Source organism: Dermacentor silvarum, chromosome 4 (genome assembly GCF_013339745.2).
Source record: "Dermacentor silvarum isolate Dsil-2018 chromosome 4, BIME_Dsil_1.4, whole genome shotgun sequence".
NCBI lineage: Eukaryota > Metazoa > Arthropoda > Arachnida > Ixodida > Ixodidae > Dermacentor > Dermacentor silvarum.
Window position 1 is genome coordinate 187,747,273 of NC_051157.2, and position 23,465 is coordinate 187,770,737.

Genomic DNA, 23,465 nt, shown 5'->3' on the forward strand with positions numbered 1-23,465 from the left:
ACGCAATAAATCGTGGGATTTAGTAGATTTGTTTTAAATGGTCAATTTTGTCGTTATTCGAATGAACACAAGGGTCATGGTTCAAGCAACGAAAATTGTGAAAAAAGTACACTTGTGTTACAATCGAATAAATACCGCAATTTTTGAATAATTTAATCTACCTTCCTTGCAAGCAGTGCACGTTCGTGCCGTGGGATTGTTCAGGCAGTCTTTACCTTTTTTTGGGCAAGACATCGTCACTGCCTATATTCTTAAGTTTTCTTTATTATACGATGCCCCGATTATAGAGCGGTTTTGTGTGGTCCCCTCAAAGCCTTATAATCGGGGATCCACTGTAATTCAATGTTAATTGTCTTTCAATGCCTGTGTTCATATATGAGGTCTTGCAATCGGGGTGTAGGGCGTTCATGCCTAATTTGTGAAAACTTTTCGTTTCAGTGAAGCCTACAGCTTCAGATTGTGCGCTTGACTGTCAAGCCTTGTGAAGGAGAGGATGGAGGCTTTTATTTCCCCTTACGTAAGATTATATGTAACTTGCATGCTGATAATAGACCTGTTGCATGGACCACTCATCTACAGCGTGCCTCATAATCGTGTGTTGGCTTTGACACTTACAACCCTATCATTTATTTTTGCAGCACCCGGATGCGTCGCATCATATGCCTACGGTGAAATACGAGGGCACTAGCCAGCTGCAAGCAAGAGCCCTCCATGTACAGCTCGAATCGATCAAGATTGACGAAGATGACCTTGTCTCTGGCCTTGCCACGCAGATTGCCCTTTACTGGATATTCGACATTGTTTTTGCGCCAAAGGCACAAAGAACATTTGACGATATGCCGCATGGTCGGTGTTAACAGTGGTGTGTGGCCAACTCCGCTTGTGCGCGTGTCACACACATTGCTACTGTGAAAAAAAAATAAAGTGTTCTATTTTTTATATTTTCTCCATATTTTATGTTACAAGCACCCAAGCAGCTCTTGTTCTGTGTCTGAAAAACATGTTCGAGATAAAAAAGATAAATCCCAGCCCAAGCAGCTCTGCTCATGTCTTGGGCCTCTGAAAAGCATGTTCGAGACAAAAAATTAACCCTATAAGGAGTAACTACAGATATGGAGTACTAAACAGTTCATCCCCTGGGGAGTAACTGGAAGGATGAGCTGTTGGTCCTGGGAGAGTAACTGCAAGGACCAACATTTAGTCCTCGGGGAGCAGCTGGTGGGACTAACATTTAATCTCTGGGGAGCAACTGGGGAGACTAACATTTCATCCTCCAGGGAGTAACTGGAGGGACCAAAAGTTAATCTCCAAGGGAGTAACTGCTAGGGGACTAACAGTTCATCCCCTTGCCGTTGGTCCCTAAAGGGAGTAATGATTGTGGCAACGCAGTTAGTCCCTCAAAGGACTAACCCCTATACCCCCGTTAGTCTCTTTTGGCTTAGAGTGTATTTAAAATACAAGAAAAGCTCTCGCAACTTCAGTCAACACACGCACCAACATAAATGACCTAGCGCCAGCAAGGTCACAACGTTTGTCCACCGCATCATAACATTATTCACAGCACACGCCTCCGTTTCATGTGCTTCCTCTTCTCCCTGTTGCTATCGCGCGCGATGTTCTTGCCCTTGACAAGAAAGTAAAGGCGTTAAATTGAACAGAACTTCACATTATCGTTTGTGAGCGCTTTCTTGTGCCGCTCACAGCCGATCAAATTGGCAGGATTGATCTGAAGAAAGGATGTAAAGTCGGCGATACTGTTCCTTCGTAACTGATTTAAACTGAAGCACAGCGTGAAGGCGTCTTCGAGCGATGCTATTAGTTTTGTTCGCGCTTTAGTAGGGAGCAACAGCCCTGACCTGCTCATTCTGTTGAATTCAGTAATGTCCCTGAGCAAACGGAGCACTTGGTTCTTTGCAAGAACTTCCTTGCTACGGAGCCTACTATATAGAATATAAGCCTAGAGTCACTTTCCATTTCCCTGTAGTAGCGCAGCGGTGCTCGATGTCGCAGGCGCTGAGCACCGCATGTGCGGCTTGCAAATTTGCAATGTCGAGGAGCTCATCAACGTACGCTTTTCGGCTTACCGCTTGCTAACTAACGTCGCCGATACTGATCAAGCTACTGCGCAGCCCGGGGCGAACATTTCCGCTATCAGACAGCGGAACATTTCGGCTGTTTTTCTCACAAATTTAGAGCCTGACTTGCAGTTTGGAGCAAAGCTGTAAGTCTCCTTGGTGGTCGTCTTTGGTGGAGTAATGCCGCCGCTAATCTCGTCGGTCATTTTTCCGACCTGGAACATTCCACATCGCTTAGGAACTTACAAACAGTACCAGTTGGAGCTGTTCACCTTTGAAACTGACACGAACAGCCTACATATAACTATTCCAATACGGGTTTCATTTATTGCGACGTAGCGTTAACACGACCTTTAATGCGCCGCGAAGACGTACGTGGCGGACCGATCACACTCAAGGCACAGATCCGTCTCAAGATGAGTCCCCACAAGCGATGAAGACGAAAGAGCCGATATGATGATGAACATGTGCAGCCAACGAAGAAGTGACTGAGAAATGCCCACACTAATTTCCCCCGCGTGCGAGCGGCCAGCCTGGCCGGAACTTAAAGGGACGGCGAACGCCTTGTGAAAGACTTCATGCGAGAGACGTGGACAATCTCGGCAGCGCGACAGCGGCGGTCAGTGGGAACCACAATAGGTTGGACGAGATAATTAACGGGAGAAGTATGATCCAAGGCTCTGTATGGGCCTATGAACCGAAACTGAAACTTGTCGCACAAGCCAGGAGTGCGAACTGGTGTCCGGAGTAGCACTTCATCGCCCGGGCGGAAATACACTGCGCGATGGGATGCGTCATAGAGGTCCTTGCGGCCCTGTTGCCGTGCTTCAGTGTTGATGCGGGCGAGCTGGCGACAGTGGAGGAGGCGTGATTTATATTGTAACGCCGCACCGGAAGAGAATAGAAGAAGAAGAAGAAAAGAGGTGGCGCGAGGTTTTTCGGGCATCGGCTGTTTCGGACCGTCCCATGTCTTCTCTGCGCCTTTCATTGCAAATAAATTCATTCTACATCCGTCACAAGTGGTGGAGGTGCTGGGTCCTGGACGCCCTGGACCACCCAGTCCTACCAGATCTTCGCAGAAGCAGACGCCTGGCCGGACTACCACCAGAGCGAACAAGCATGGCCGACGCCCAAGCAGGCCGGTCAATGAACACCGCCGAAGAGGGCATCGATCATGTCTGCCTGAGACCAAGGCAACCGAGCTACTGGACGCCGGAACCACGCATATTCTCCGGTAAAACAGATGAAGACCTGGATGACTGGCTGAGGCACTATGAAAGAGTAAGCCGCCATAACGGTTGGAGCACGTCCACGCAGCTTGTGAACGTTGCATTTTTTCTCGCCGGTACCGCTCTACTTTGGTTTGACAATCATGAACATGTGCTGACTACTTGGGAAACGTTTGTCCAGGAACTGAAAGCCTGCTTTGGCGACTCGACTTCCAAAAAGAATAAAGCGGAACACACGCTCTCGCGCAGAGCGCAATTGCCTGGCGAAACGTGCACAACGTACATTGAAGAAATATTAAAGCTATGCGGAATTGTCAACGCGAATATGTCCGATGAAGACAAAGTGGGACATCTGTTAAAAGGCATCGCCGAAGACGTGTACAATTTTCTAATCACAAAAGAAAACCTGAACACTCCTTAAGAATTCCGGCAGCAATGTCGCGCGTTCGAAGCTCTGAAGACCCGCAGGATCTTACCGAAGTTCGGGCGCTTGGATAACGTTACCACAGTTGCAAGTATGGACGACGCTGCCTGCGAGGACATCGCCTTGATCGTGCGTCGAGTGGTTCAAGATGAGCTAGCACGACTTCAGGGAGTAGACGCTGGTTATCAGTGCGCGTTTGACGAGTGCTTTCCCGATACGCCGCTATCCTGGTCGCGAGATCGTCGCAGTGAGCGCCGACCGCCATCGGCAGAACCACGCTTAAACAACACGAGCTTTCGGTCCCTCCCGGCGAATATCAGTCGCCGCCAGACCTCACCAATCCGTCGTGATACTGCGGAGTACTACCCAACATCTCGACGTGTTCCTGCTGAATATTCGACGCCACGACATGCTCTTGCGGAATCATACCCGGCGCCACACGTACCTGCTCCATTTAGTTCCAACCGCGACCTCACTGTCTGCTACGCCTGCGGTTCCCGAGGACATATTGCGCGCTATTGTCGCCGCCGCCCGCAGCGAGCGCCACGTTTCTTGGCGTACCCAGCTCGTGAGCAGGAAGACGCGTCTGCGCAATTCGGAGTCCATCCTCTGCGACAACAGTGGTCATACCAATCGCGCGATCAGTCCCCTGTCTCCGAGCGCAGCCTTACACCGCCACCGACCCGACTGCGCCGTTCGCCATCCCCGCGCCGTCGTCGGTCGCCTTCCCCGCCGCAGCTGGGAAACTAGCTGGTGCGGCCGATGGAGGTGCGGTCGCGGGACGGTCAGACTCGCCAATTCCTCCGTCTGTTGTGATGTTGAAGAACAAGGTGTGTGTATATATAGACGGTGTACAAACTACTGCTCTTGTGGATACTGGTGCCGCTATTTCTGTTATGATCCTCCGCTTCAAAAATCGCTTAGGACAGAAAGTTATGTTCACGTGGGATCGCAAAGAAACTTTTCGTGGAGTTGGAGGTGAAATGTTGCGACCTGTTGGTGTTTGTTCGGTTTTGATTGCAATTGGTGGACAGAGTTTTAGAACCGAGTTCACTGTGTTGCTCCACACAACACATGATGTTATTTTAGGCATATATTTCCTACGTGGATGCAGTGCTACCCTTGACTGCGGGACTGCGAACATTGCGAACAATTTAGGGCAGTGTATTATGTGGTGCGAACAATGAACTCATGAGTGTTGTGAACAGTGCAAATAGGGAAGCGTGCGCGACAGTGCAGTGAAGTGTGGTGATAAGTTGCAAGCGGCGACGAAGCACAGAGAAGCACCCAAGTCACAAGAGTCAAGTTCACCACCAAGAAAGAAGACGGACAGAAGGCAGTTTTTTGAGAAAAAGCTCTTAAAAGGAGACCCATGTCATATGTAAGAGGCCGCCTGCGGCGCGAAAACGAAGAAGAGCACGTGAAGCACAGTGTTCGGAACGGCACGAGCTCTCGAGGCGCGTGAGCCGAGGCGTGATCGGGGGATGAACGGCGCTGTCGGTGGATTGTCGACGTGGCTCCGGGCCAAGAAGGTCGCATCGCCAGCTCCGCTCTGGCGACGGGAGACTTGGGGTCTGGCTGAGTCCGTGACGTTGGCCGTCCAAGGTGTGGCCGTCGACCTCGGCAAGTTCGAGCGAGGCTCCTGGACTGGCTGCAGCCTCTCACGGCAGGACCAGGCACCCCAGAGAGGATCCCCCTTCTGCGGCAGACCGGCACGTTCGATTCTCCGCAGGACACCACGTCGGCACTCATGAAGAAGTTGCGACGCATCCCGACGCTAGGCCTATCCAGGTGGGCCTAAGCAACGCCGAACGCCGTCACTGAAGAATCACTGACGAGCTCGTCACCGATGAAGTACCGACGAGCTGACCACCGATAAGAGACGACACGACGACGGCAAGGCAGAGACGACTACAGAGTCGACGAGAGCGCTGAACTCTGAGAAAAGGGGCCGATGAGCTTCGGACTCGGACAAACGTGCAACGACGAGCACAGCAAGGTGACTTATTCGTAGCGTCGCAGAGATAAGAGAGGGTTGCCTGACTTTGAAGAATTAGCCGCCACGGACGAGCGTAGGCGCAAAGTAGAACTCGTTTTGTATATTACGCTTTAGTTTGTATCTTTTTTAGTATTTTTTCCTGCACTGTGCTTGGGTGTGCTTGATTTTTAGTTTTAGTTTTGATGTTGCGTGTTATTAAAAATCTGTTTGCTGTGTCGCCATCCATCTTCCTTCTCCATCTCTTCTAACACCCGCACGCCCCCGAGATCGGTGACAAAAAACATCGCAGCCTCACATGAAAAATGACTAATTAGGACGAAGGATGAGTTGGTGGCAAAGCCTAGATTATGCCGGAATTTCGCTGCTGAGGTGAGATAAATTAGTCAAAACCTGCAACACTGTTCACTTCTAAAGAGTGAAATGGAGCAGCAATTGTTGCAAGTTGTGCATGAAGTAGATAGGCTAGATATCCGCGCGATGCAGCAATGCTGAATGAAGCCATCAAATTTCTAATTCCATACTGACTCACTGGAAGAACCTTATGAAGGTATTTGGACAGTTTATGAAGCGGAGACCAAGTAAAGTCAACAATTGGTCGCATCGGGACGTTAGGTTTATGCATTTTTGGCAAACCGTAGAGCGCCGGCGATGAACCGTTAGTGCGCAGAAGAGAAAAGTACTACCCTCTGTGCCTTGGGTCTACAAAACGAAACACATCCGTGAGAAGCTTCTGGAGCTCCCTCTGAACCTTGAGCGTAGGATCCTTCTTCAGACGACTGTACATCATCTCGTCCGCAAGCAGTAACAACACCTTGTCACGGTAGTCAGTCCTGTTGAGTAGCACCGTGGCGTTGCCCTTGTCAGCTAGGCGGATGACGAGGTTTTGGTTTGAGTGAAGGTCTTTGATAGCCTTCTTTTCTTCCGTTGAAAGCAAGGAGGTGGAAGGGTGTGCGCGAAGCCGCGAGAGAATGCCTATAGTGCGGGTTCGTGCCTCCTCTCGCTTTGAAGGTTCTATTTGGCTGATAGCATTTTCTACAGCACAGACCAACCTTTTGGCATCCTTCTGCAGTCCGAGGTTGAAGTTCACGCCCAGGCTGAGGACAGCAAGTTCTGCCAAGTTAGGCTTGTGCGACGAGTGGTTGTGCACGGCGGACGCGGCAACGTTTCTGTGCAAAGCATCAACGGGTGGCGACAGTCTAGCAAGTTTTCTTTCTTGAGTCTTCTGCGTACAACGAGATTGTAGCCTGGCCTTGAAATTAGCATGTAGTTGAATGCTTGCGAACTCGTCTGGGACCCGGTGCTCAAGGCGACGGCGCGCAAAGAAAGCTTCATTTTATAGGTTCCTCGCGGACTGTCTGCAGTCTACGATCCTGGCTTGTAAAAGAAGTTTATCCGCCTGGGCAACCATACTGAAACCAAAGATTTAGCGCACAGGCCTGCTGAGACGTAGCGTGCGTGGAATGAGTCCTCGGGACTTGCAGGTCAGGTTGAAGTTAAGATGATTTTTGAATGCAGAAGCTCTGATTGTCACTGAAACGTACTGACGCATCTCGGTGATGACTGGTTAGCCGTACGCGCGGCGAAGGTTTGGTTAAGGCTCCCGTCAGGGGAGCCGAAACATCATTTCTTGTATTCTTTCAGTAGTCGGTGTCCTTTTTTTTACTCTTCTTTATAGGAATGAAAAAAAAAAACAAATGTTTTAGTTAGGAAGCATAAAAACCAGAACTAATGTTTGCTTTCTGTTTTCAGGTGGACCTTGGTGAAGGTGTTCTCCTTGATGATGCTACGCTGACACGACTGCGACGGGATGCGAAGAATTCAGCAGCCAGGTTTGCCCGGGGACTGCTTAAAGTGTTGTTCACGGCAGACGAGCTGGAAAATAAGTCTCTTTTTGGGCGGCGGTCCAACGCTCACAAGGATGCCGCCCAAAAGGAGGCTTTAGATCCAAGGCGTGTCAACGCTATTCTAAGTAAGTGTGACAACACAGGCAACTGAAATGTTTGCTTTCGTTGGTCATTTGAACTTAAAATCTTGTGGATGACTCCTCTGTGCTGTCTCGTCCAGATACACTGACAAATACATGAGGCTAAACTATTTTTGCATTTTCTCTTCCCTTAGGCTACACGGCAAGACACTTTGATGCAACGACCAGTGCAATAAAAAACACGCTGTCCTCTTTGCTCGCTCGCAGGTTTTAATGTATCTGAAAGTCAAAAATAAATGTCAGTTTTTTTAAAGATTTGTGTTTTGTTCAAGGTTACATCAGAACAGCACCAAAATATTTCCGAAATATGCCTGTAGAAATTTGGTTAAATGCCGCAAGCATGTTCGAAACACAAAGATAGTTGCTAGAATGTTTCTAGGGTGGGCAACAGAAAGTTGCGATACTGTTGCTAGGTCGAGGAACAGAAAGTTGGTAGGATGTTTCTAAGAAGTATGAAGGTGGTCAGTAAATCCTGCTTTTAAAGTCAAAAGCATGTTCATTCATCGTTTAAAGAAAGTTTGTAAAAATGTTTCAAATGAATATCGGTGGCCAATAGTCGATAGGATGCTGGTATGAAGTATCTAGGTCAAGGAACAGAAAGTTGGTAGGCTGTTTCTAGGTTAAGGAACAGCGTCTCCCTTTTTGTGCAAGTAATGTCCGCCTGTTCCAGTAGATCAGCTCATTAAGTAGAATTGGGCTATTTGCCACAGACAACCTTCAATAAATTGTGCAAACGTTCGCTGAAATACCCTGTATATATATATATATATATATATATATATATATATATATATATATATATACGGGAGCACATTGGCACCAGCTCTGTGCCAGTGTGGAGGAAGACGTTGACGATCGTGTGGTTCGCGCAAGGTCGGTTTTCAACGAGGCAGCTTGTTTAACCGCTTCGTCAAGTCTACGTGCAAAATACGCTTGTTGCAATATATATATATGCCCCATCTCGTGTGTGAGCCTTCTGCGGTCGGGATGCATAGCGGGCTTCCAATGTGTGAAGGGTTAGCGTCGCTGGTTTACTTCGCATAAAAGTGATGTTTCAAGAACGTACCTCTTGTGTTTACATCGCGTAAACCTTGTCGCCTTGCAGAAAGTGGCTGGTGCTTTTGCATCTCTGCAGATGTTCCTTCTCAGACGTGCGTATGCAATGGCGTAGTGTTTACCACAGGTGTTGAAAGATAATCCATTGCTTCGCTCAACTATAGCCATCGTTCTCTAATAAAAAAATAAAGAATTAGGCAAGCTGCCGTTATTCAAGCTGAATATAAATCTTTTAAGTCTGTTTTACGGCTAAAAATAAACATGAATTTTGACTCTCCCGCACACGCGTTTGCCTGCTATGTGTTTCTAAATTCAGCTTCTTAAGGCAGTTTCCTTCTTCTTTCTGGGGTTTTACATGCCAAAACCAGTTCTGATTAAGAGGCATGTCGTAGTGGAGGGCTCCTGATTAACGATGGCCCACCGCCGCTCTGTCATGTGCTCGCACCACTTACTGCAATGTTCGGGTATAAGAACACTGCGAAGCTGCCTCCATAATGCCACCTGAAAACTGTGGTTGCTACGACGGGACGAGGCCTAGAAGAAAACTGAGAATCAGCGTTGAAGGTTTTTACACCGAAGCTGCTAGCCTCTTGTTGGTCGCTGTGTAGGCTGATCCCGGAGATGGTGCAAAGAACTGGGAAGCGCACAATGTGCTGCTTCTCCAAGAGGCATCACATGGCGTCATCACGTCACGTCACGTTTGACGTGATGATCTCATCACATGGCATCATCAGCCCATATCGCCATGTGACGTTGCCGTCATTACATTATGTAACGTTTGACGTGATGATGTCATCACGCCACCTTTGGTGTGATCACGTCACCACGCAACGTTTGACATGATCTGTTGTCGGAAACCCTGCGGCTGCAGCGGAGCGCCGGTACAAAAGGACCAGCCTAGTAGGTTTCTAGAAGCGAACTTCGCGTGGCGTGCTTGCGCGTACAGCACGCGGCGCCCAACTTTATTTGCGTTGTCTGTACTTGAATCGTATTTCCGCCGAACTTAGCGCCTCCGCGTTGGAGCGTCGCTGGGCGCTATAGGTCCGCCCGCCCAAACGGAACGGCGAACAGCTGCTGTCTTGGTGACATGCAGATCGGCGGAAACGCCGCCGACATCCGCGCAGAGCTCATTGGGAGGCGTATTGAGGTAGGCCGGTTTTAGGCGGTCTAACGAGACGACCTCTTCACGGCCGTTCGATAGGCTGGTGGCGGAATTAGGCGTCTTGTGGAGGACACGGTAACGCCCATCTTAGGAGAGTGTAAGAGGCGCCTTTACACCGTGTCCTTGGAGAAAAAAACGTGTGTCGAAGACGCAAGGTTCGAGTTCACAAAGATGCTATGGTCAGAAGATCGAAGCGGAACGGGGTGTAGTTGTTTTATGCAGTCCCGTAGGCATTGGAGGTACTGCAGCGGCTGGGGCGAGGGGGCCGAAGGCACGAACAAGTCTCCATGAAGCCGCAGGGGTGCACCGTAGAGAAGTTCGGCAGCTAAACACTCAAGGTCGCGACGAAGGACGGCGCGTAGGCCGAGAAGCACCATAGGAAGGTGGTCGGCCCAGTGCTCTCGATCCAGGCGCGCAGTGAGGGCAGCCTTCAGCTGTCGATGGAGCCGCTCAAGCCAAGCCGTTGGCACATGGACCATAAGCAGTGCTAAAGCAGTGCTTATTCAAACTCAGGCGGTTGACGGAAGTGAAGAGAGTACAGTCAAATTGCCGACCGCGATCAGTTGCAACCATGCTGGAGCAGCCAAAGCGGAAAACTCATGCTGAAATGAAGGCTTTGGCGATCGTTTCTGCAGTGATGCCCGAAATCGACAAAGCTTCGGGCCAACGGGTGAGGCAGACAATATTGTTAGAATGTACCGGTAGTCGTGAGAGGGAGCAAGCAGTTGAATCAAATAAAAATGGAGGTGGTCAATGCGACAGCTGGCCACAAAAAAGATAGCGTGGGTGCCTCGTGTGGCGGGTCAGTTTGGCTGTTTGGCAGGCGAGGCACGGGCGGGTCCACTGGAGAACATCGATGTTGATCGGCCAGGCGTACAGCTGTGTAACGAGGCACGGCGTGGCTCGGATGCTGGGATGGCAGATGTCGTGAAGTGATTGGAAAACTGCACAACGAAAGGCAGCCGCAATGAAGGGGCGAGATGCAGCCGCTTACTGATCTGCAGCCGAGCTTGACGTTCCCAGTCCACATCAGGCGTAGGAGTGCCGAGGGAGGTGAAGCCTGAAATTGCGTCAGCTGCCTCGTTGTCGGTGCCTTTGTTGTATCGGTTATCTGTTGTGAACTTCGTTATATAGGCTAGTTGACGAAGTTCACGCTGGCGTGCGATGTATATGCAAGAGTTCGTGCGGACGACATACATCAGAGGCTTATCATCGGTTAGAATGTAAAATGGCTGGCTCTCCAAGAAGTGCCGGAAGTGCTGGATGGTGGATTAGATGGCAAGCAGCTCACGAACAAAATACGCTATAGCGAGTCCCGGAAGCTTGGAGCTTCCGAAGGGAGCAACCCCGTGGGTGCCACTCGGAGATGATTTTCTGTTGGAGAACAGCGCCAATGGCCACGCTGGAAGCATCCACCATGATGCGAGTAGGCACTTTAGTTCTCGGGTGGATGAGAAGTACCGAGTCAGCAACGACTTGTTTAGCAGCAGTGAAAGCAGCGTGAGATTCCGGAGACAAGGAAACAGCGGATGAGGAGCCCTAGGTTGCACGAAGAAGGTCAGTCAGTGGGTGTAGAAGCTCAGCCCTGAGCGGAATAAAGCGTCAGGAAAAATTCACTATACCCAGGAACTCACGCAGCTGGCGTAGGGTACTAGGTGCTGGGATACTTTTGACGGCCTGGACGTGAGAGGGCAACGAATGAATTGCCAGCGCCGAGATGTGGCGGCCCAGGAACTCGAGCTCGGAAAAACCGAAGATGCATTTCTAGGGGCTGACAACCAGGCCAAAATATTTAAGTCGTTTAAGAAGCTGCCGGAGGTGATGTCCATATTCTTGTGGAATGGGACTCGCGACGAGGATGTCGTCGATGTAGGCAGGGAGGCCGCGTGTTACCTCGGTAAATATTCTTGGGAACGTTTAAGCTGCGTTGCGTAGCCCAAAGGGCATGTGCACGTACTCAAACCGGCCGAGGGTGTAGTAATGGCCATCTTCAGGATATCGGCAGGCTCAATGTAGATTTGGTAATGCGCTTTGACAGGGTCCACTTTGCTAAAGATCTTGCATCCTTCTAAGTGGCCTGTGAAATCTTGGATGTGTGGAAGGGCATAGCTATCATGGACCATGTGAGTGTTGAGGGCCCAGCAGTCGCAGCACGAACGCAAGTCACCCAGTTCTTTCTTGTGCACCGGGTGAAGTAGGGAGGTGCTGGACAAAGGGCGAATAACACCCAGCTGGAGCATGTGATCGAATTGCCGTTTAGAAATCGCCAGACACCAGCCGAAGAGGCGGTGCGGACAAGCTGCGACAGCTGGACCACGGGTGAAAATGTGGAGTGTTACGCTGTGCTTGGGTGGCTGTTTTAAATTGCAGGGCTCGTGACTTGAGGAAAGTTTTCGAAGATTCGAGCGCACGGGCATGATGGAATCAGCGTGCGGGTGCCAGTGGGAGCGACAAGAGGCCCAGTGTAGCAGGCTTCTGGAACCGAACTGCACGTGCCGTACTTGCATATCGAGCTCACGGGGTCCATCTTTATTTTAACACGAAAGTGTTTTATGCCGGGGTCCACCAAGACTTCACTGACGTATTTCCGTCACGGAAATACGTCAGCTTACAATGTACACGAACATAATACAAAGAAAGAAACCAGAAGAAAAAGTTCCACAAACATGCAAAATTTGGAAATCGAACCCACGACCTCTCGGTCCGCGACGATAGATTGCCGAGCGTTTAACCCATTGCGCCACAAATGCATTTGCAGAGAGCTACACAGACGCGCCTTATATATCTAACACTCCTCCATGTACCCGCGCGCTTGCTCGGGGCGGTGCCGCCGCCTACGAGCAGAAAAGTTGTCGCAGTTTCACCTGAAAGGTGAAGCATCAATTGCGATAGCAAATTTGTAGAGAGCTATACGGAGTAATGATATTAGCTTTATCAGCTGTATAAACTTGGACATGCAGCAGCACCGGCAACGCGCAGAACTGTTGTCGACGCCGTCGGCGTTTTGCCCGCGTTCGCTCAAAATGCGTGCGGCGTTGGTGACTGTTGCCGGAGCCTCTGATATAAATAGGCACTTGGTGCCGCAGCTAAACGTCGCCTCCCTTCCCTCCCCCTTCCTTCCCTCCCCCACGGCCTCTCGCGCATCGGAAGAAGGCGCGTTTGCTCCACATATATGGTGATTGTAAAGGAGGAAAGAGACGCCTACTTCTGCAGCCCTTAAGCAAGCACGGCGCGGAACGCGCGTTTGTTCTCCGCCGTGCGTTCACTCCCCGTGAAAGAGCGCGTCCCTCGTGCCCTTTCACTCGCACATACAGCGTTCGGTGGCGCGCGGTCACTATTTCATCTCCATTGACGTCATACGGAACCTCACGGCGACGGCGACGCCGACGGCAGAAATCTGCTTTTGAGTGTCCATATAATTGCTATCGCAATAAAAGAGAAGTACTGCATTATGACACTAACGCGCACCGACAGTGAACGCTTCGGTGGTCTCAGCACTACGACGCCTCGATGCCAGCATTCGAAGGGACGCTGGCATCAAGAAGCACTACCAACGCCACCTAGGTGGCGTTCACCGTACTCAGCACAGCGGAGCGTGGCCTCCGCAATTAGCTCTGAAAATGTTTCTGAAGTTGATCGCGGAGGCTGCAATTACGACGCGCTGTACGCGCTGATTTGACTCGGTGACGATTCAGTTACGTGCTTTGTCTTGCGCGTTGTATTAGTGTGTCAGTTACGTGCTTCGTCTTTCGCGTTGTGCTAGCGTGTGCAGCGTAGTGCAGCTTCCATATGCACGACGGTTGCTCATGGTCATCGACGTTGGTAGTCGCGATGGAGGAGACGTGCCACCAGGCGTCAGCGTGGGTGCATCAACGCCTAAGGGCGCTTTAGCCACAAAACACCAATAGACATTATATATCAATGTGCAATAAACATTACACTACTTCTGTGAAGACACGTTTCACTTTCGTGTTCTATACCGATTCCTATATAAGAGGGATCAACCACATTTTTTTGTCGTCTTTCGCAGCCGGTATCAAGGCGCCAGCCGAGAGCGCCGATCTTAGTGACCCCGTAATGTGGCGACATCTCGTATTTCCGTTAAGTCATCATGGCCCGATCGCGGATGCAGTTCAAGAAGCGGGAAGGGCACATTGTGCAGCTTCACCAAGATGCCTCAAATGATGTCACCAGGCCATATCGTCACGAGAAGATGCCTTTATCACGTAACCGTTGACGTGGTCATGTCATCACGCGACGTTTGAGGTGGTGACGTAATCAAGATTCGTTATCATGTGAAACGTGACGCCACCACTTGGTCACATGGCTTTTGGTAACATCGAATGTTCACGCCAGATTTTTAACGCTGGCGACAGCAGACAGAATATGCAGCACCATTCGAGACAGCTTCTTTCCAGGACCACGTTCATCGAATGAGCGATAACTGTAACATCTGTCAGCTGGTGATAGACGGTTACCAGGAAAAGAAAACAAGTACGCCTGTCAAAGTCCCCCTTTTAAAAAGCATTGTCCTGATGCTGCAGACAGAACGCGAATACTAAGAACAAAAGCACCACGTATTAACGAAAAATAAGAAATCAACAAAGAAATGAAATCATAGTGTTTGTTAGCGTACGTAAAACAACTTCAGACGCACTACGGGGACAAATTAAGGTTGCCCACGGCGTCACTGAGCTTGAGTGACAACTTCGGGAACTAACTCATATTCCAATGTACCAACGCGTCCAACTACCTTGAGCGGTCTGAAATAGCGGCGCAGAAGTTCCCGTCGGCGTATTAGCGTCCAAACCTAAATAAAGTAACCAGCTGGTTTTCCACGTAGCGTCGACGCACTCCCCGGTATCCCAGGGGCTGCTGGTGGTACCTCCGAAACTTGCTCTTGAACGACGCACAGTATCGAGAGCAGAAGCGTAGATGGGGCTGCACTCAGGGTAGATGGTACAATGGGCAGCTGGCGCGAAACCTCCTGGCGTACAGACTGTTTAATTTCAGTGAGTGACATAGAGTAGTCCCCCGAAAGACCAGCAGTTATGGGCGAAACGGTTTATTCGTGCAAGGAGGCGCTTCGAGTGGAGTCACGTTGCTTCTGCAGCTCGTCATAATTTTGAAACAGTTGAACGACGTCGGCTACCATTTGCGGGTTCTTGGCGACAAACATCTGAAATGCATCGTAATTTGCCACTTTCAAGATGTGTTTGAACTTGTCAGGCTCTCTCAAGAATGGATTGATGCAACTGCAAAAGTCGACCACATCTTCAAAGTAGCTAGTGTTGTTCTCGTCACGTTGTTGTCAAAACAAGATGTTTCGTGGCATCTTCATTTCTTGTACAACCTACAACCGAAATGTTAGACTCCAGCGGCTGCGCTTCCACTAATTTACCACTTTTGCATATCCAAGCGTGCGATTTCAGACTGTAAGTAGCGGTTAGCATGTTGCCAATGTCTTTAAATGACGCTGTGGAGAATACATTGAGGACTGGCTCGACAACTACAACAAAGTCAGATCCTATAACAAATGGGACGACCAAGAAAAATTAGTAAATGTCTTATTCTCCCTCACCAGCGTCGCGAAAACGTGGTAGGTCGACAATGTAGAGGAAATACCGATATGCGATATTTACGATGAAAGTCCGACATATATTTGGTACTGCTGCTGGCCGATACGATGTAGCCAAAAAGTGGGCAATATCGCTGCCTCAACGAAGGCGAGTTGTACACTTCGTACATTGGACATGTCTTAGCTGTTTGTAAGAGATACGCCAGAAGTAACAGGATGGAGGCAGAACGCATTCGCCACATTTCGAATGGTATCAGCCTTGTCGCCCCTAATACCATGTTTGTTCACAATCGCGCCTCGGTTAGCGTCATCACTTCTGCATGCAAGCAGTTTGATGAGTTTCACTCCCTTCGTCTAGCTCCCCCTTACATTACGCGTCTTCGCGGCGAGACCGAACCGCGGATTATCACATACGCCGTCATATGCGAGGAACTTCATGGTCAAGATGCGACGTTACCTTCCGTGCCCCTCCCCAGTATACGCCTCCTCGATTCCATGAAATTGTCAGGAAAGAAGCAGCCTCGCTGTCATGCGCAACACTGTCTCTGTCCCTGCCGCCCCCTTTCATCCCCACGTACGCTGGATGAATGGATGCTAGGAGCATCCCGTTTGGAATGGGGTGTTGGGTTGCGCCTCCAAGCTCCTATTATTATATTGCCTAATATCCTATCTATGTTGAAAAAAGAAAAAAAAACACGAAGAATTTCTCTCACCAAACGTTCTGCATCCCTATTGTGCACTTTGTTTTTGTGCGCCTCCTTTGTTCTTCACTTCCCTACTTCCACCAATATTCCAATCGCCTCTTAATAATCTTTACTGCGGAGATGTTTGCTTTCCGCCTGCTCTCGCTGAACCCAAGGGCTTCAAGTAGGCCAGAGGTTCCTAAATCGACAGCTGGGCAGCATCTTACTGTTCTAATAAAACATGCTCCATCGGTTTCTTAGCTTTACCGCAGCAACCACATGCTTCTTCTCTCTTGTATCTGGCTTTGTAAGTGCGTGTTTGAAGGCAACCTGATTTCGGTTCGAATAGTAAAGAGCTTCCCTTTGAGTTATCATAAAATGTTTCTGTCCTCATTTCGTTTGCTCCCGTGAGGTAGTTACTTTTAGCAGGTTTCATTTCCATTGCCGCCACCCATGAGATTATCTCAGCCTATTTTACTTTCTGGTGGATGTTTTTGTTGCCATGTTTCTCACCATACCGGTCGCATACTTGCTGGCAAGCTTCCTAGTTCTTTTCCTCCACTGTGAATTAATGTTTTTCCTGTACAAATATCTGAACAGAAGTTTAATATTTGACCTTTATGTTTGTAATTAACCCCCTAAGATAATGCCGAACTCAGGGCGCTGTAGGTATTTGTAATAAATAAATGAAAGCACTTACCCAACCCATTTACTTTCTTCCATATTTCTTAGTCGTTGTTCATAATCAATTTTACTCTGAGCTTCCCTGATTTCAAAATATGTCAAGCCTTTATCACCCTGCACAGCTTCAGTTGTCGCCTTCTCGTGAGCGCCAAATGCGATGCGTTCTACTGACCTTTGGTTGCTATGGAGTCCTGATTGTACCCCTGACTTCAAGCAAAGAAGCGCATTTCCAAATGTAAGTCCTGGACCCATTACACCTTTCCACATGCCCCGGAGTACTTCGTAGCTATTGTCTCCATATAGCCCTCTGTGTTTCATTATGGCCGCATTTATCTTCCCCTTTGCTGTTATTGTTCTTTCCTGTGTTTCCATATATATATATATATATATATATATATATATATATATATTGCCTTCGTTTATCGATATACCAAGGTACAAGATGGGTTTCCTGGCCCTGTATTGACACTGCCCATTCACTGTTTAATTCAATACCATAACACCCAATTTTTAAGGCTAAATTTCAGACCTTAATTATCGCCTTCCTGTCCACAGATATTAGCCAAGCGTTGCATGTCACTTTGCTTGTTATCTAGCAACACAATGTCGCCCCCATCAAACAAACCTCGAAGCTGCTGCTTTAGTATTGTACCCGTCTGTTTGTAGGAGAGTTTTGAACCCAATATTGCTACCCTCTAGCGCCCTTTCTATCCTTGCCATATACATCATAAACAGCAGCAGGGGTAGAGGGCACCCCTGTCTCAGTACCTTGTTGATATCAACTTTATCCTCGCTCCTCATTCCTTCCTATTCAAGGTAAACTGTGTTTTGTAGGTAAGTTTCTCTCAAAACGTTATACAGTCGTTTGCTATGCCTTCCCCTTCCATAATATCCCACAATACGTTGCGGTTTACGTTTTCATACGCTCCTGTAATGTATAAAAAAGCCACATATAGCGATCTCTGCTCTTCAGGTGCATATTTCAATACACTGCATAAGGAGAAAGAAGTTATTATCCTGACGCCTACCGATTCTGTAGCCATTCTGAAGTTCCCCCGATATGTCGTTATTCTCGGCCCGCTGGCGCTGATGGCACCTTGCGGCACCTCTGGTGGGGACAATTTGTACTGCTGTCTGTGTCTCAAACCAAGCTGCTACGATGGCACTTGCGAAACCCGCGCTCTATATGTAGCTTTGTGTTCGCTTGCGACCACCCTTGAACATTGATCGTGTTTGTACCCTACTAGCTTCGATAGCAACCCACACACCGCCTGTGGAGTCTTAAACTCATTGGCACCAGTCCCGACTCCCGTCCTATTATAGCGGTATTCAGTTTGCGTTTGTCCTTTGTGTATGCGTAACACACTAGGTCATAAAAAACTTTTCCTAAACCGCGGCCGCGCGCTCCCGCCGGGGCCGCAAGGCTCCTACTGCACCAGCTTTGTTTCGGTAGTCCACTGCTAACCTTGTCCCATCACAAACCCTCAATTTCGTGATGCACGACCTTCGGTCAATATGCAAATTATGCCTTCAGTCAATGGTTTGATACTCGTCACAACCTGAGAAAAGAACTGAAGGACTGCCATGTCACCATTGTGGTTATTTATAAACCATGCATCCACCCAAGACGCCATCGCCAGAGAAGTGAATGCACCATCGGCTGTTGATGCCCAATATACTGCGGCGTCATGACCACCACTTCCCGCAGAAGTCGTGGGTGGTGGTGTCGACGTCGGCCAGCCGCTGTACATGTGCCGATTGCGGTCGATTCACATCAACGTCCCTCGAACGCGTCGCGGCCGAAGCAGCAATCCATCCAGCACAGTAGGTGAAAGGCTGCGAAATGTCATGGTGAGGACGATTGTAACACGGTTACAGTCATAGAGACATCCGCACCTCCTGTGTCCCACCAGACTTCTGTAAGGAGAAGCTTGGCCACGTCGGCTCAGTGTTACGCCATACCACCGTAAGTATGCAAGTCTTAGTTTTTCCTTCCTGACTACTGTTGCCTGAATACTAAATTTCGACACTCTATAGAAAGCTCTATATATGCGACGGCTCTTGGCCTCTTCAAATCGCCGGCATTCGGTAATGATGGCTTGTACAGTAGAACAATCCTTAAACACAAGGAGGTGAAACGCATCATCGGCTATGCCCTTAATGACATGTGCGACTTTATCAGCTTCGGACATCCTCGGATCCACTTTGCGGCACAGAGCGAGCACGTCTTGAATGTATGTGAGGTAGGACTCGGTGCACGTCTGGACACGCGAAGCGAGGTCTTTTTGAGCGGCGCGCTGACGTCCAACAGGCCTGCGAAACAAATCGGTGAGCTTCTGTTTACAAATGTCCCAGGTGGTAAGTTCCTCCTCATGGGTCTGAATCCAGACGCGTGCCGTCCCCGCGAGATAGAATATCAAATTAGCCAGCATGGCGGTCTGGTTCCAGTGGTTGCTCTTGCTCACCCGCTCATAAAGTTGAAGCCAATCTTCAACATCCGTGTTGTCAGTGCCGGAAAAGGAGCCGGGGTCACGCGGTTGTGCCAGAATGACGGTTGGCGTGGGGGCCGACGAGCCCGAAGCATCCTCGCCTTGAGCTGGCATGGTAGATGCAGCCAAGGAGCGCCCGCTGCGTAAATCCGTCTTGTCCGTGAGCCCGCAAACTCCACCAAAATGTTACGGGGAAAAGAAGCAAGAAATATATTTACACTGTATTTACAAGTATGGCAGCGGCTGACAAGATCATAGCTCGCGAAGTCCAGAGCGTCGTCTTCTTCAAGTCATGACCAAACGTCTTCTTCGTCGCTCTGTCACAATATAGTGTACTGCTATGATTTCTACAGTCTCTAGGTATTTCTATGTGCCCGTGAATTTACGCCGTCAACGTTTCGACAAGTAATGGCATAGACTTTGAAAAAAGAATGTTTGCAATTTTACCTATCAAAATTGATACAATGGGAACATACTTGCCGCTCATCATTCCAGCGCAGAATTTCACTCCTCTTCTGTCGTCGTAAGGGGGAAGCCGCGTTTACGGGGGTGTGAGCGATTCATTGTCTTACCGTGACGAACAGATTTATTTCGAAACAATTTAATTTCGAAGAATCGCAAGCGGCAATGGCCGGCGAATGCTGCTAACAACGCCGTCGAGGAAACTCGAGACATCGAACGGAAGCGACAACGGCGGACTGCGGGCATAGCGTCAGGCACGTCGTTCTCTCCGTCGCAGCTGAACGTGTGTGTAACCTCATTAAGAAACACAAAGAAGTAACCACTAATTGAGAAATACTTTAATGAACCGTCTGGATTAACACAGTCATCAACACGGGGCCGCACGCTTCAGCTTTGCTGTTCGACCATCTGTACGGAGTGCTTGGGCGGTGATTTTTTAAAATTTATTTTATTTACAGAATACTGCGGCCAGTAATTTGGCCCTAGCAGGAGGGGCTACAAAGGATAAATACAATGTTACGAAGATAAACAACAACAAAAATCAAGAGAACACAAACACCGTAACAATGTTCAACCATCGAAGCTTAGAATGTGAGACTCGAGTTCATTCATAAAATCGGCGAACTTAAAAAGCTTTCGGGGCAAATAATTCCATTCAGACACCGTTCAGTGGGAAAAAAGAGTACTTGTGTGCGTCGGTTCTAGCGAAAATTGGCGATAAAGAGTATTCATGGCTATGTCTAGTTGTCCTTGTAGTTAAATGTTTTATACAATTTGGAAGTATTAACTTAGTTTTCCCTGCAAGAAAATTTTGAAGGAAACCAAGACGACTAATTTTCCGGCGAGCCTCGAGAGTCGGCACATGATACTTCTGCATCAATAAGGATGGCGAATCTTGCCTTCTATATCTCCCTAAAAATAAATCTGATTGCCTTTCTTTGGACTCTTTCGAGTTGCATAACATCTTTCTTAAATGAGGTTGGCATATTCTATATGTGCAAATCAATGTATATACCACAGCGGGAAACATCCTACTTGATGTCTACACACCTATGGAGACTACCAACGTTCCTTTTTCGGTTGCTGTTCGCAAATTAGGATGGCTTATTAAAATACTGACCTATAAGGTGGTAGCGTCATTTGGTTGTGAAGTGGGCCTATGCCATATCCTCGAAGAATAGGGAATTCCAGGCATAGATCAAGGAAGCTGCAAATATACTGAAGATCCCTGCGATAATGAGTGGATCAATGTGAACGTCAGTCGCGTCGGCGATAAGGAAGAGTTAGAGGTCAGCACGAAAGACAAAGAAAAGCTGAACACCTGAACACCACGATGAGTTGCACAGCCATTATTGTAGGGGCACTGGACGCACAAGCTTTCCATGCTGACCGCAGCGCCAGGTCACATAGCCAAGAAGTCAGGCTAATCATGTCTTTCAGGAATCTTTAAGCTTTGGCGATGCTCTAAGCAGCGTTGAGATATCAAGGCAAGCGTTTCCACGTTCGGCATCATATGCCGGGCGTATTTTTTAGAAGGTACAAATTGTTCATAATTTCGTGTGGCAGACAGCGCAATTTTAACCCTTGATCTTAATTACTCGATGTGGCGGCCACAACTTCTACGAGAAATCTAAATGCTTCATTAAATAATTAACATTTTACGCTAATAAACTGTTTAAATAATTACTTGACGGCACATATTTCAATCTCGGTGACTTCGCAAGGCGTATCCACTTGGGATGAATTCTCAGGACTTCACCAGTTTCTAGATATTTATTTTCAGTGTCTGACGAAATGCATTGGTGTTCAAATAACTTCTTTTAACAAAGCACTGCTTTAAGCATGAAGCACAAAACTAACTGGAACACAGAAAGCATTTCGTCAGACACCTTGAAGATGACACTCGTGCACTCCAGTGAATTCTTTTCAAGTGTATACGCCTTGCTAACTCACCGGCTATAATTCGTAGATTTAAATATGTGCCGTAAAATGATTAAATAAAAGTTACATAGGGTAATTGTGTTAATTCTTTTATTAGGCATGTGTATTTCCCGTAGATGTAATGACCGCCTCATCGAGTAATTTAGACCCAGGATTAGATTTGTGCTGACACAGGCATTTTTTTATTCTAAAAAAATTCAACGCCATTCCACTCGGTGAAGGTAGATCACCATCGAAGCTGTGTATGTGGTCATTTACCGTTGCTCCGGTGAAACGTTCCAAGTTTGCGGGATCGGGGCCACATGGACTGTTCGTATTTCTTTCCGCCTCGCGGTCCTGGCGGGCTGCACGCTTACGCTTTGCGTCCGCGGTCCGCTCATCGTCGGTCATCCCCTTCCGTCGCCGTTATGCCCATTCCCTTTTCTGTTCACGCCGTCGTTCTTGGCAGGCACGCTGCTCTTCTTCAGACTGTACAACACGCGGCTTACCCATTTTACATTCAGAGCAGAACTGAGGTAAGGAGCCTACGTATAGAATGACGTCAGGAGACAGAAGACACTCAGATTAGTAGGCACGAGTTTGAATTCTCAGGAGGGCGTAGACGTGTATGGTGCTAACGGAGACACGGCCGACGCGGGTCAAAGTGTAGTATCTGTACTTATCAGCTTAATGTCTGATACGGATTATATTTGGACCGATGATATCAAACTTATTTTTGTAAGTTGGCGGAAGTGCTTCAAGCCTACGGCACGCCCGCAGCGGGTCAGCCCGGTATTGCACTATCTTCGTGATTTTTGGTCACCGGACATCGATCCACTGGAAACTAGCCATATACAGCGTCGCTGTAAAAAAAATGATAACACCCCGTATATTGATTGACAGGTGCGCTTACTTTTGTTTTTCTCGGAAACTGCATTTCACCCGCTAACAACTTAAGGTTATCGCTCAGCGCGAGACGCGCCAGCATGATATAGAACTTACTCGAAGGTCATTGATGATTATATCGGTTGTGTTTGTTGTCTCCGAACTGTGTGTAATCTTATTGTACTCGCGATGCGAATTGTGAAGTACTTTCTGGAAGATACGTGGGCACCAGCGATTACGCTGGGGCTTTCGACGAGTCATGTATCAACGATGACGCGCTTGATTAGCAGATAATGTATTGCCACGTAGTAGTGACAGTACAGAAAACAGTGGCGAACCTCTGAATGAAGAAACTTGCGCCCATAAAAACAGGCTATATACTCAACGAACAACGATAACGGCGAACACAGTCGGCGATCGTCTAAATCTGATCAGCGGGTCAAGCGCGTTGGCTTTTATACTTCACTCGTCGAAGGTTTCAGAGTAATCGCTGGTGCCCGCTTGGTTTCCAGAAACTACTACACAATTGGTGTCGCTCATCCAATCTGATTTACAAGGTTCTGCGAGGATATACACAACTGACAGAATCGACGATAACATTCGCGTAAATCATGCAGGCACGTCTTGCACTGAGTGATAACTAAGTTGTTAGCGGGTGACCTGCGGTCCCTGAGAAAAGGATAAATAAGTATACGGGTCAATATCGGCGATCGCCGACACTGCTCGCTTCTATCGTTGTGCTTCGAGTGTCACGTAATTTTGTGGGTACAGGTTAGGCCAATAAAAAAATTAAGTTTCGTGATTCACTGTTTTACTTCACCGTCACTACAATGCG

The 23,465-nt window shown here is 48.4% G+C and overlaps 1 non-coding gene across 1 annotated transcript; it reads left to right on the plus strand.

The window, feature by feature from the left end:
* The first annotated feature begins 22,388 nt into the window (after positions 1 to 22,388).
* On the plus strand, positions 22,389 to 22,573 carry LOC119451158 (U2 spliceosomal RNA). Its single transcript, XR_005191699.1, has one exon. It is a non-coding gene; the product is annotated as a U2 spliceosomal RNA (small nuclear RNA).
* Positions 22,574 to 23,465: the final 892 nt, after the last annotated feature.